This window comes from Aquarana catesbeiana, linkage group LG05 (genome assembly GCF_042186555.1).
Source record: "Aquarana catesbeiana isolate 2022-GZ linkage group LG05, ASM4218655v1, whole genome shotgun sequence".
NCBI lineage: Eukaryota > Metazoa > Chordata > Amphibia > Anura > Ranidae > Aquarana > Aquarana catesbeiana.
Genome location: NC_133328.1, coordinates 568,714,559 through 568,727,774, shown reverse-complemented (window position 1 = coordinate 568,727,774; position 13,216 = coordinate 568,714,559).

Below are 13,216 nucleotides of genomic sequence, written 5' to 3'. Positions count from 1 at the left end.
CACCGTGCCCAAAACAGCAGCCGCTTTGGCACCACATGCTTCACCAGACATATGATGACCTCCCATGCAGTCCGTTGGCAACAGCACTTAAAAGACCCACATCAAAGAACAAGGCAGACCTCTCCTTGCTCCTCATCAGCTGGGATCTCCAACCCCACTATACCTCCAGTCCTCTCAGAAACCTGCACTGATAGGAATGAAGGTATAGAAATAGGTGTCCCAAGTACTTGCGGCCAATCTGCAATCCATACACCAGCATCGGATTTTAGCAGGCAAATTTCCCTACCCCAGTTGCTAAACCGTCAAAAGAAATTCGGTCCCAGCCATCTACATGCTCAGCGTCTGAATGCTAGCTTGGCCAAATTGCTAGCACTGCAACTGCTGCCTTTTCAGCTGGTAGACTATGCCCCCTTTCGTGAATTTGTGGAATGTGCAGTACCTCAGTGGCAGATTCCCAAACGCCATTTCTTTTCACGGAAGGCCATTCCGGCTCTCTACCAGCATGTGGAAGGCAATGTCTTAGCCTCGTTGGACAGGGCGGTCAGCAGTAAGGTGCATATTACTGCTGACTCATGGTCCAGCAGGCATGGACAGGGACGTTACCTTTCTTTCACGGTGCACTGGGTAACTCTGCTGGCAGCTGGGAAGGATGCAGGACAGGATTCAGTATTGTTGGAGCTTGTTCTGCCACCACGCCTCCAAAATGCCAGTGTTGATTCTGCCACAGCTCTCTCCTCCACCCCCTCCTCTTCTTCTTCCTCTATGGCCTCTTCCTCTGCAGATTTCTCCTCTGAACCAGCGGTGCTCCGTAGGCGTTCAAGGGGCTACACAAGCACTGAGGCAAAAAGATGCCATGCGGTGCTTGAGTTGGTCTGCTTAGGGGACAGGAGCCACACTGGGGCAAAGATTCTGTCACCTCTGCAGGGGCAGGCTCAGAGGTGGTTGACATCATGCCAGCTTCAGCCAGGAATGGTCGTATGCGACAATGGCACCAACCTCCTCTCCGCCTTCCGACAGGGACACTTGACCCATGTTCCCTGTTTGGCTCACGTCCTGATTGTAGTGGTAGTTCAGCGGTTCTTGAGCAAGTACCCTGGCTTACAGGATCTCCTGAGGCAGGCCAGGAAAGTCTGTGGTCATTTCCGCCGGTCATATAATGCCAGTGCTCGGCTGCCTGACATTCAAAGAGAATGCAGCCTGCCCAAGAACCGCCTCATTTGTGACATGCCCACCAGGTAGAACTCAACATTGGCAATGTTGCAGCAGTTGCATACGCAGCAGAGGGCCATCAATGAGTATCTGTGTGAGTATGGCACCAGGACAGGGTCAGGGGAGCTTGGCTTTTTTTTGCCACACCAGTGGCTACTGATCAAGGATGCATGCACTGTCCTGTCACTTGAGGCAGAACAGCAGGAGGAAGAGGCGGCCTTCCTTACCTCTCAAGGCCGCCTTTATCCAGATACTAGTATTCCTGCAGGCCCGCCGATCACACAGGAAGAAGAAGAGGAGGAGGATTGTGTCAGCATGGAGGTGGAGGATAACACTCAGCAGCAGTCTACAAGGGATTGTTTGCAGTCCCCAGAAACCCATGGAGTTGTACGTGGCTGGGAGGAGGTGGTTGAGGATCATGTGATCCTTGGTGACCCAGAGGACTCAGGATCGAATGCCTCTGCAAACTTACGCTGCATGGCCTCCCTGATCCTGCAAAGCCTGCGAATGGACCCTAGGTTTAGTGGTATCAAGGATCATTACTGGCTGGCAACCCTTCTTGATCCACGTTACAAGGGTAAGGTTGTAGAACTTATCCAGCCTTCGCAGAGGGAGCAGAGGATGAAACATCTTCGGGAGGCCTTGCAGAAAGGTTTGTGCAATGCGTTTCCAGAGCCTGGGAGGTTACAATTTCCTGGTGCTGGACAACGTGTTGCTGAGGCTTCGTTCAGTCACAGAAAGAGCGGTGGAGAAGGTGGCCGACTGACCGATGCCTTCAGACAATTCTTCAGTCCTCAGCGTCCAGGTCTGATCGTTTCCAGCAACCATCGCCAGCGTCTGAATTACATGCTGCAGGAATATCTAGGGGCAAGATCAGACTTGGAGACATTTCCACCAGAACATCCACTGGGTTACTGGGTCTTGAGGATGGACCACTGGCCAGAGCTTGCTCAATATGCAATTGAGCTACTGGCCTGTCCTGCATCCAGCGTTCTTTCTGAATGCACATTCATTGCTGCTGGAGGCTTTGTAACCGATCACAGAGTCCACAGTCCTGTCCACAGACTCTGTTAATCGGCTCACATTCATAAAAAAAATCAGTCTTGGATCACCAGCTACCAAGCAACCGATGCTGATTTAACCGATTGATTTTTCTATGGATGTGGGATCCCTTGAAGACTGCATATTCTGAGTGACTATCCTATTATGCTGAGTGACTATCCTATTCCTCCTCAATCTTCATTCCTAGCTTCTAGAAATATTTTCGGTTCAGGACACCACCACCACTGCCTAAGGCCCAATTTTTCTGCCCGTTTAACAGGGGCATGTAATTATAATTTTTGATCTAATATTTTACAGTAGGGCCTGTTCCTGCGCTCAACAAAAGTATCTGTGAGGCTTTACAGTGTTGTGCCACCACCACCACCGCCTAAGGCCCAATTTTTACGCCCCTGTTTAACAGGGGCACGTAATTACAATTTTTGGTCTAATATTTCACAGCAGGGCCTGTTCCTGCACTCAACAAAAGTATCTGTGAGGGCTTACAGTGTTCTGGTCCCACCAACACCTAAGGCCCAATTTTCCGCAGAGTGTATAGGGCAGGTCGTATAGTAAATACAGGCGGTCCCCTATTTTCAAACATCCGACTTACAAACGACTCCTACTTAGAAATGGAGTGAGACAACAGGAAGTGAGGAAATCTACCCCTAGATTTCTTTGGCTGGAGTTACACTTACAAAATGTACCTGTTCCAAATTACAAACAGATTCAACTTAAGAACAAACCGACAGTCCCTATCTTGTTTGTAACCCGGGGACCGCCTGTATTCTGCTGCTGTTCAGAGTATATAGGGCCTTTTTTTTTTAATTTAGGTGCGGGGTTCCCTTAATAACCATACCAGACCCAAAGGGCCTGGTAATGGGCTGGGGGGGGGCAACATTACATTACAGCCGCAAGCAGTTTTAAATGACTTTTATTCCTTTAGAAACGTCATTTTGTGCAGGGACTGCTCTAAACACGGGAAAAAAAACCCCAGGCTCGATATTTAAAGGAATATTTCACTTTTATTGTTTCACTTTAAGCATTATTAAAATCACTGCTCCCGAAAAAACGTCCGTTTTTAAAACTTTTTTTTTGCATTGATACATGTCCCCTGAAGCAGGACCCGGGTCCCCAAACACTTTTTCTGACAATAACTTGCATATTAGCCTTTAAAATTAGCACTTTAGATTTTTCACGTTCGAGTCCAATAGACTTTAACGATGTTTGCATGTTCGCACAAATTTTTTGCCTGTTCGCATGTTCAGCTGCCAACCGAACAGGGGGGTGTTCGGCTCATCCCTACTGTAGATGTCCATTGTATAGCACTGGGATGCAAAGGTGATTGTACCCCAATGCACATGTACAGTGTGCTGCAATGCATCTGCATTTTAGTGCACCGTAATGCACAGGTGAGTCCTATTAGATGTAATGCCATGCTCTAATTGCAAAGGATAATATCTACCAGTGATGGCCAGTCCACAAGGGGCACCACCCTCCCAGCCCACACCATCTGTGTGGCTGTGCACTGTGTCTCTACCTGGTCCGTCACCCCCTCACAAGCACATGACCACAGCCTGAGGCCCTAATTGACCTGTATTATGTTGTCCTTGAGGCGCAAAGCACTGCACCTCGAGCCCTCCCACCCTGCAACACCAGCGAATGGGCATTGGCTTCCTGCGCCGGCAGGAGCGTACCAGCGTGGGGGGGGGGAGATGTAGCCCCACCCTGGGTGCCACACATTGTGGGGGTGCGGTCCGGGGTCACCCGGGTCAGGTGACACCCGCCAGAGGTGACACCATCCCGAGGGCGGCGAGAGGGCTGCACCCCTTGGCATTTTGTTTTTAAAGCTAAACCAGGACACCTCTGGCGCACTAGCCTGGTCTCGTCTGTCACTGTCTTTTCCCCTTGGTCTGTTGTTTTAGTCCTAGTGGCAGTCTTTCAATAAACCTGTTGGAGGGATGTTGGTGTGCAGCTAATTTTTTTCACTTTTTTTCACTTGGTCTACTGTCTTTTCCTCCTGCTCCACCCACCACTGCTGTGAGCCAGGCCTGTGTCATTATATTCCACCCGCGGTTGCTGCTGCACACTGTGTCCACAGTCCTCCCTAGCTGCCGCCCGGGTGTACCTGAGGCTGGGGGGGGGGGGGTGATGTCGGATTGCAATGATTTCATATAGGGGGTGTTGCTGTGTGTCCACCAGCCACGTATAGTAGCCGATCTGATAAAGGGGGGGGGGGGGTTGCTGTGTCCAACACCCAGGTATAGTAGGTGAGCTGATCTGATAAGGGGGGGTGGTGTGGGGTGTCTGCAGCCTAGTTGAAGACAGACAGTGACCCCCTACCACATCTTGCGGCCATCAGATCCGTCCAGCAGGTCACAGCAGCATCTTGCCATTTTCCCTGCGGTCATTAGATCCCGTCCAGCAAGCAACACACCTTGTCAGCAGGTCAGTTCCAAAATACAAATCAAATAATAAATGCCAATGATGCCATTGTCTGCTGTCCTCAGGGACAGATCCGATCCAGAGATTCCCATACAGTGGGATCTCTGGATCGGATCTGTCCCAGAGGACAGCAGATAATGCAAAATATGGGCCATACTTTGTATTGTCAGCTGTCTCCCCATGTCACTCCAATGTCTCCCTCATAACAGCTACAGTCCAGCCCTCCATGGTGAGCCCTCCACTTTCCTGACCATGATCTGTCCGAAAGTGTGAGATCTGTTCACACCTGAGTGACTGACACCTCTGTCTTGTCCAGTCTATTGTCACTGGCTGCCATGTATGAACAGCATCGGCTGTTATTACACGGAGCAGCAGGGGATGTTCCCCCTCCGCCCAGGTCTCCCATCCCACCGGGAGACCCGAGCCACCAGCCGGCACGTCCATCGGTCTCCGATGTAGAAACCCAGAAGTGACATCACAGTGTCAACAGCACCATTTTTAAAAAAAAGTGTGTGGGGGGGGTGCCAGATATCGGGTCTGCCCCAGGTGCCAAATGCTCTAGGTACGTCCCTGTGTCATCGCAGAAGCCGCAGCGCTGGGCACCAGGAGAGCCATGACTGCTGGCGGGTGAGTGCGGAGTCTGGGTGATCCGGTTCTAGCCCAGCCTGCTGCTTGCTGACACTCTCCATCAGTGGAGCCATTTTTTGGCCAGGACTCGCTCCCAGTCTATCCCCCACTGGCGGCAGGACTATGTCACAGCCGACAATAAATCCAAGATGGCCACCGCACAAGACACAGGTACTGCAGCTGACAGGCAACACTCTCCCCCTCTCCTGCTTTGGCTTCTTCCACGTCCCCCCAAAATCCTCCAGCACCAGCCGCCACTGGCGTCTACTAAATTTAGTAGTATGTACACACACTAAATGGGCCCTAATTTCACAACATTACCAGGTGAAAATAAAGGTTAAAAAATAAACCTAATACAACCACCACATCTAAGGACTGGTAAGCTGCAATATGTCAACTGCTTGCAGAACGTATACAGTAAATATACGGTGGCAAGGCGGCTCTCCTGTGCAAAATCACATACCTGTACGTGATTTTTCACTTCAGATTCTGGGGCACGCGCGTGCGCCGCTGAGGCCCCGCGCCCGCTGTGGTTGACTCAATTTCCGCCGGGACCTGACAATCATTCCCGAGAGAAGCAGATAGCCATTATGTCATTAGGGAAGGTAGTAATCCTGTGTTTCTGCTAAGCAGGGACATGGATCTCTGCCTTCCCACAGTACAAGAACCTCCCCCACAGTTAGCAAGCACTCCCTAGGAACACATTTAACCTTTTGATCACCCCTGACGTTAACCCCTTCCCTGCCAGTGTCATTAGTACAGTGACAGTGCATAGTTTTAGCACTGATCACTGTATTAGTGTCACTAGTCCCCAAAAAAGTGTCAGTGTCCAATTTGTCCGCCGCAATGTTGCAGTCCCGCTATAAGTCGCTGATCGTCACCATTACTAGTAAAAAAAAAAATGAAGTAAAAAAAAATTCCATAAATATATCCCATAGTTTGTAAACACTATACCTTTTGCGCAAACCAATCAATATACGCTTATTGGGATTTTTTTACCAAAAATATGTAGCAGAATACATATTGGGCTAAATTGATGAAAAAATATAGATTTAAAAAAAAATTTTATTGGATGTGTTTTATAGCAGAAAGTAAAAAATATTGTTTTTTTTTTTTCAAAATTGTCGGTCTTTTTTTGTTTATAGCGCAAAAAATAAAAAACGCAGAGGTGATCAAATACCACCAAAAGAAAGCTCTATTTATGGTAAAAAAAATGACATCAATTTTTTTTGGGTACAGTGTCGCACGTCTGCGCAATTGTCAGTTAAAATGAACGTAGTGCCGTAAAAATGGCCTGGGGCCTGGTCATGAAGAGGGGGGGTAAACCTTCCGGAGCTGATGTGGTTAAAGTTTGGTCATTGGGTTTAGATACGCAGTAAAGAAAAACAGTTGTGCATTCAGTAAAAATATTAATGGGATGACTCACGCCAGTGCTGCTGCTATTCATTTACTGTCCAATCACAGGCTGGGACAGGTAGGTGACCTAGCTGTGTTGCTTCCTTTCATGTCCTTTCTCTGATAGAGCTGTGTATATCTTCCAAACTGGATGAACAGAGATAACATTGTTTTTGCAAGTAAACAGCTCCCATGTACTGTATGTATATATTTAAATGGTGCATTCAGTTTGCCGGATGTTTGTCAATTCAGCAGGAACCAGATTAATTTTTATCCATGTGTAACCCTGTCTGTTCAACCAAATGGGCCTGCTGGAAAACCAACATTCAAACAGCACTTGCAGCCAATGGCTACAGCGCTGATCTTTGTATTCTGATAGAACCACCATCGCTTGAATGTGCAGAGTATGCAGGAAAATGTTACCTCCCTGACAGCAGCCAAATCTGGTGGCTCCAGTGTAGTCCTGGTGTGGAGTTTTGGGCGCGCTGTGAAATATCGACCCCTTTGGTTGGACAAGTTTCTCTGACAGCCTGATTTAGCACACGCTTTTATCCTCATCAGATACTCCTACCTAGCACGGTGTATTATTATATGTGGTCCACCCTACCTATCCCTTGAGGAAGGAATATATTTCCGAAACACGTTTGACATTCTTGTCTGGATGCTACATCTTAGAGCTATTGTGCCATACTCAGGCAGCTTACACTGTGATATCTTGAACATAGAGGGTATCTGTGACCGCTACATATCATGCTCTGTATGCAAATGCAGCCATTTTTCATATGTACCACCTATGTTAAGTTTTCTAGGATTCTGCAATAAAGTTGGTATACTTACCTTTTAACTTACTCAGTTTTTTTGGTGTATTTGTCTATAAAGTCCTACAGGGGGTGTTCCTTTTTGGCTGCATTGGGATGCTGGCAATACACCCATAATGCCACTTACCCTATCTTTATATTACATATCTATGTACATACCGTACACATGTAACATTTCCCACCACCACCCCTTCTTTGTTTGGCACATATGGTGCACCAAGATACTGGCATATCTTTAAAAGTCTGAGAAGAGATAAATTCCCCGTTTTTGTACAACTAGGCGCCAACACAACTGAGCATGCTCAGACCTGCAAATAACTCCAATGTCTTTTTTAAAGGGCGCTATAGTAAATACCAGAATGAGCGCTGTATTAAAGAGCATTTTTTGGGAGTGAAAATTGGCGCTATTATAGTCCAATAGAAGTTTTAGCCATTGATTCTAATGGTAAAATTGTAACTTCCCCAAATAAATCCTTTTAATGTTGAGATGAAATGTATCTTTCTCTGAAATACATTTGCCTTTCCAAAAATGTTGCTTCTACTTCAACTATTTTGTTTTTAAGAATGCTAGAATGTGGAATGTTTTGATGTTTTGGTAAAATATATATTTTTCTCTGTCACTTTCACTTGTTACTCTCCATCTCACAACAATCTTTATCCAAACTCACACAGGTGTCTTTACAAAGCACAAAAAATACCATTGCTGATGCAAATTTAAAATGAGTCACAATTTTTTGTGCTTTTTATTATTTCCAATACTTGAGCCCAAAAATGTGATGTCTACCAACATCAGAAATCAAAATGTAATTCCCAAAAATTTGAGGGTAACATCACTATTCTACACTCACCCACAAAGAGCCACCAAGTATCACAGAATAAATCAAGAAGAATAACTCTTGAGTAATGTAATTCTATCACCTGTATGTCCAAAGAAATGCAGTATTTATGTGTGGGAGGATCTCACATGTGGCAGCTCTGTGTCTTAGAGGGTAGAACTCCTGCTTAGCATCTATGAGTGTCTGGGTTCAAATCCCAAACATGCTGCTTCATGTGGAGAAGTTGTCTCATCTCCCAGTTCCTAAACCTATGTCTAAATATAGTATTTATGTGTAGGAGGGTTCCACCACCATTGTAAATCTTGCCAGATACACTATCTAGCCAAAAGTATAGGGATGCCTGCCTTTACACACACATGAACTTTAACCGCTTGACGGCTGCCTCACAGTCACCTTTCCATAATTTTCCTTTCCTGGTGCCTACCCATGGCAGCATACCAATGGTTGGTTGCTCCACCCCCAACCAACCCACAGGACCACTTTAAAAAACTCTAAAAAAAAAAGAGCTGTTGCCCCCCTCAGGCATTCTTGTAACTAGTCTTCAGAACCTTAAGGATTATGGAAGGGAGGGTATATGCTACCATGGGTAGGCACCAGGAAAGGAAAATTATGGAAAGGTGAGTATTCAATTTTCTGTTTTCCTGGTGCCTCCATGGCAGCATACCAATGGTAAATAACTCGCTTACAGGGAGGGTACTGCAATAAGAATTTTAATGAGATTACAGACCTGATAGTTGTAAGGTCTTTTTCCCAAAATCTTGGGAAGTAAGGACTGCTGGATCTAAGCAATAGTGCGTCATGAAGGTGTTGAAGGAAGACCAACTAGCCGCCCAGCAAATTGTCTCAGGGGAGACCCGCACCAAAACTGCCCAAGAAGAGGCCCTTCCCCGCGTTGAGTGAGCATTGACGGCATCTGGGACTGGAAGACCACTAGCCCGGTATGCCTTCTGGATTAGCCTCACGATCCAGCTAGTTAAGGTCGTCTTGGATGCTGCCATTCCTTTTTTAGCGCCTTTGGGAATAATTAATAAACGTTCATCCTTGCGGAACTGCTGTGTCAGTTCTAAATAGCGCCTCAGGGATCTAGCTACATCTAATTTGTGCAGCTTTGAGGAGAATGGATCCTCCTCGAAGGCTGGAAAAACCCATTGAAGAACCCAGAATCCCATGAATAAGTCAGGTATGACGAAACATGTCGGGGCGTGGCTGTACGGCATCCATCAATAGCAGAGTGTGACGGAGGAGACGCTGCATCTCATCTCCGTGTGTCAGCGGCAGGTCCTTGCTCGACCAGACGAGCTTCAGCGAGTGGGGGTGAGAGCCTGTTACCGCTTACCTTGGGTCCGCCGCGACCATCTTTTACATTGGTGCTGGGCGTTTCACATAGGAGGATTGAGACTTTGGATTGCTGTGTTGATTTGGCTTGATTTAAAGAGTTTATCATGTGAGTGCAATGATTGAAGTTTACACAGTTCAATAAATTTTATGTTTTACGGTATCACACTATTTGCGCATTTTTATTTGCATATGGAATGAGATGACACTGGGACGGATGGAACTTGGATTTTTCACCACAACCTGATTATCCAGTTTACTATGCTTGTTTGCCAAAACACGAGAGTGTGAGGCATATTCATCCGGTGAGTGTTGAATCCAGAGGGAGAGGAATCACTGGCACGGTGTGAATTGGTGGACATTTTAGAAATCTGCACACTTTCTCACGGTGTTCTCTCTATGGACATTTTACGGATGGACTGTTTTATTATTAGTTTTCACTTATGATGCAATATTGATTTGTGGCATATTTACAGATTTCTTTGTGAGTGATACACACAATTGTCACGCACTACCACTATAGTGCAAAGGTTATATATCTTGAACAGTGGGTTGTGTCATATCAATGGCATTAGCGCCGCTTACATTAATTTACCTTAATTTTTTTGGTTTTTGCGAATTAATAGAGGTTATTCAAGAACCCATTCCTGGCTGAGGTGGTAGACTGAAGGTACCTTGGGGACAAACTGGTGAATGGGCTGTAAAACCACCCTGTCTGGGAAAAAGGTGATGTAGGGCTCCTGTGCTTGGATCTCCGATACTCTTCGACCTGATGTGATTGCGAGTAGGAAGGCTGCTTTCAAGGTAACATCTTCCAAAGCACATCCTTCAGTGGGAGCAAAAGGAGGGTTTGTTAAGGCATTAAGCACAACTGTCAAATCCAATTTTGGGTATAGTGATTTCCTGGGAGGTCTTAATCTTAAGACTGCTTTTAAGAAGCGCTCTATGAGAGGGTTTAATGCCCACCGTGTGTCCTTTAGCGCTGACGAGGCTGACACTTGAACTTTCAGTGTGTTAAGACCCAAACCTAAGTCCAATCCATTTTGTAAAAAGAGTAGTACATTCTGGACCCCAGGGTTGAGTGGATCGAAATGGTTGACCTCTGCTAGCTCTGTAAATTTTCTCCATACCCTTTAGTAGGTGGCATTGGTGGATGATTTCCTTCCAGGCCCTCAAGTCTAGGTCCGGATGTGGATGAAAGAAATCATCCTAAGATAGGAGGTAGTCCACGCATGGAAGGGGTAGCAGGTTGCACAGAGCCAGCTTGACTAGGAGCGTGAACCACAATCTCTTCGGTCAGTATGGAATGACTGCCAGAATCGTGACCTTCTCCACTGTTGCGCTGGAGAAACCTCAGTATCAGAGGGGTTGGAGGAAATGCATATCCCTTCTGAAATTCCCAAGGTTGGATTATGGCATCTACTCCTGCCAACCTTGGAGATGGGAATCTTGTGAAAAATAGAGGCGTCTTTTGCATTGCGTGGGGAGGCAAACAGGTCTATCTGGGGAGTGCCCCATTGCAGACATATCCAGTGGAAGACAAGCGGGTTCAGAGACCATCCGTTGTTGCTGCTGAAGTCCTCGAGAGGCAATCGACCAATTGATTTTCGGGGGCTGAAATCTAGGAAGTCCGTAGATTGACCAAACTCCTCTAGGCCCATGTTAGAATTGGGGCTACTTCACTGGCTAGGGATCTGCTGTGTGCCCCCCCCCCCCCCGGTATTGAATGTAGGCTACAGCTGCCTTGTTGTCCATCTGAATCAGTACGGACTTGTCTCTGAGAAGAGTGGCTAGATGTAATATTGCCATCCATGCTGCTCTTAGTCCCAAGATGTTTGATACCACGCCTTCTGTATTGAATTGCCATTTTCCTTGTACTAACTGGTCTTTGTAGTGTGCTCCCCATCCCAACCGACTTGCGTCTGACGTAAGTATGGTCCACAACATGGGCCCAAGGGAGCAGTGATCCAGAAGGTTGGATAGTCTCATCCACCACCAGAGGCTGGACTTCATTGTAAGGGTGATCAGTATCATTTGCCCTAGGTGTTTCTTCCTCCACTGTGCTAGGAAACCTAATTGGAACCCTCATAGATGCCACCTGGTCCATTTTACCATTGGTATGCATGATGAGAGGGATCCCAGGAGACTCAGACAGTCTGATGCTGGCATGGATTGGCTTGCAAATGCCCTCTTCACCTTTTCTATCAATATAGGGACCTTTCCTGGCGACACTGCCTTCTCCGGGGTGTTGAATAGTGCTCCCAGATATGTCATTTTCTGTGCAGGTGTGAGTCGACTTTTCAAGTAATTGATAAGCCACCCAAATTTGATCAATGTGTTTAGGACCAGCTGCACATGTGTTTCCAGAGTCTTTCTGTGCTGGTATAGGATCAGAATGTCGTCCAAATAATGTAGGACCCGTATCCCCTTCTCCCGGAGGGGAGCTAAGATTGCCACTTATACCTTCCTGAAGGTCCTGGGTGCCGTAGAGATTCCAAAAGGAAGACATTGAAACTGGAGATGCAGATTGCCTATTTTGAACCGGAGAAAAGGCTGGAAATGATGATGGATAGGTATGTGAAGGTACGCATCTTGGAGGTCTAAAGAGCCCATCCAATCTCCTGGCTGTACCGACAATATCACTGTGTTTAGGGACTCCATCTTGAAGTGTTCTACACAAATGTATTTGTTTAGCCTTTTCAGGTCCAAAACAGGCCTCCGTCCTCCTGACTTCTTGGGGACTAAAAAGACTGGGGAATAGAACCCTGCGTGCCTTTCCGAGTCCGGGACTAGTACTACTGCTTGCTGGTGTAGATGTATTTGAATATATTGAAATAGAGCTCCCTTTTTTTTTTTGGTGGGCTGGAAGGCAAAAGGGTGGAGGGCGGCTTCTGAACTTCCAAAAATGTCCTTGAAGAACCATGGAGATGACCCACTGATCCATACAATTCTCCACCCAAACCTGAGCAAACGACCTGAGTTGAGCTCCTACTGGACCGGCTTGGGTGGGTAAGAAGTCAAAAATACTTCTGGCTCTCAACCGCAGATGTTGAGGCCTTAGGCTTTCTCATTTTGAGAAAAGTGGCCTGAGAGCCCTTCCAGCAACTTCTGTACTCCCTACCTGGGCGGTATGCCCTGGTATCCTCTGTTCTTTGTTGGGTAACTGGCCATTTTTGTGAATCTTTTCCTCCTATTTCTTTCCTGGGGAATCAGACCACTTTTCCCCCCTGTGACTCTAATTGCTGTATCCAATTTATCGCCGAACAGAGCTTTCCCGTCATATGGTATGCAACATCAGGTCTGCTTTTATGATGGGTCTGCTGACCACAGATTTAGCCATAACGCTCTTCTGGTCGTGATGGAATATATAGCATGACCCTGGAGGAACACTTCAAAATATCGATGGCTGCTTCCATCATCTGATCTGAGGCTAGTTTCAATTCATCTAGTACCTTAATGGTTTTGTCCGAGCCTATGCCTTGTCTGAGGGCTGTCACAATATTATCTGACCAA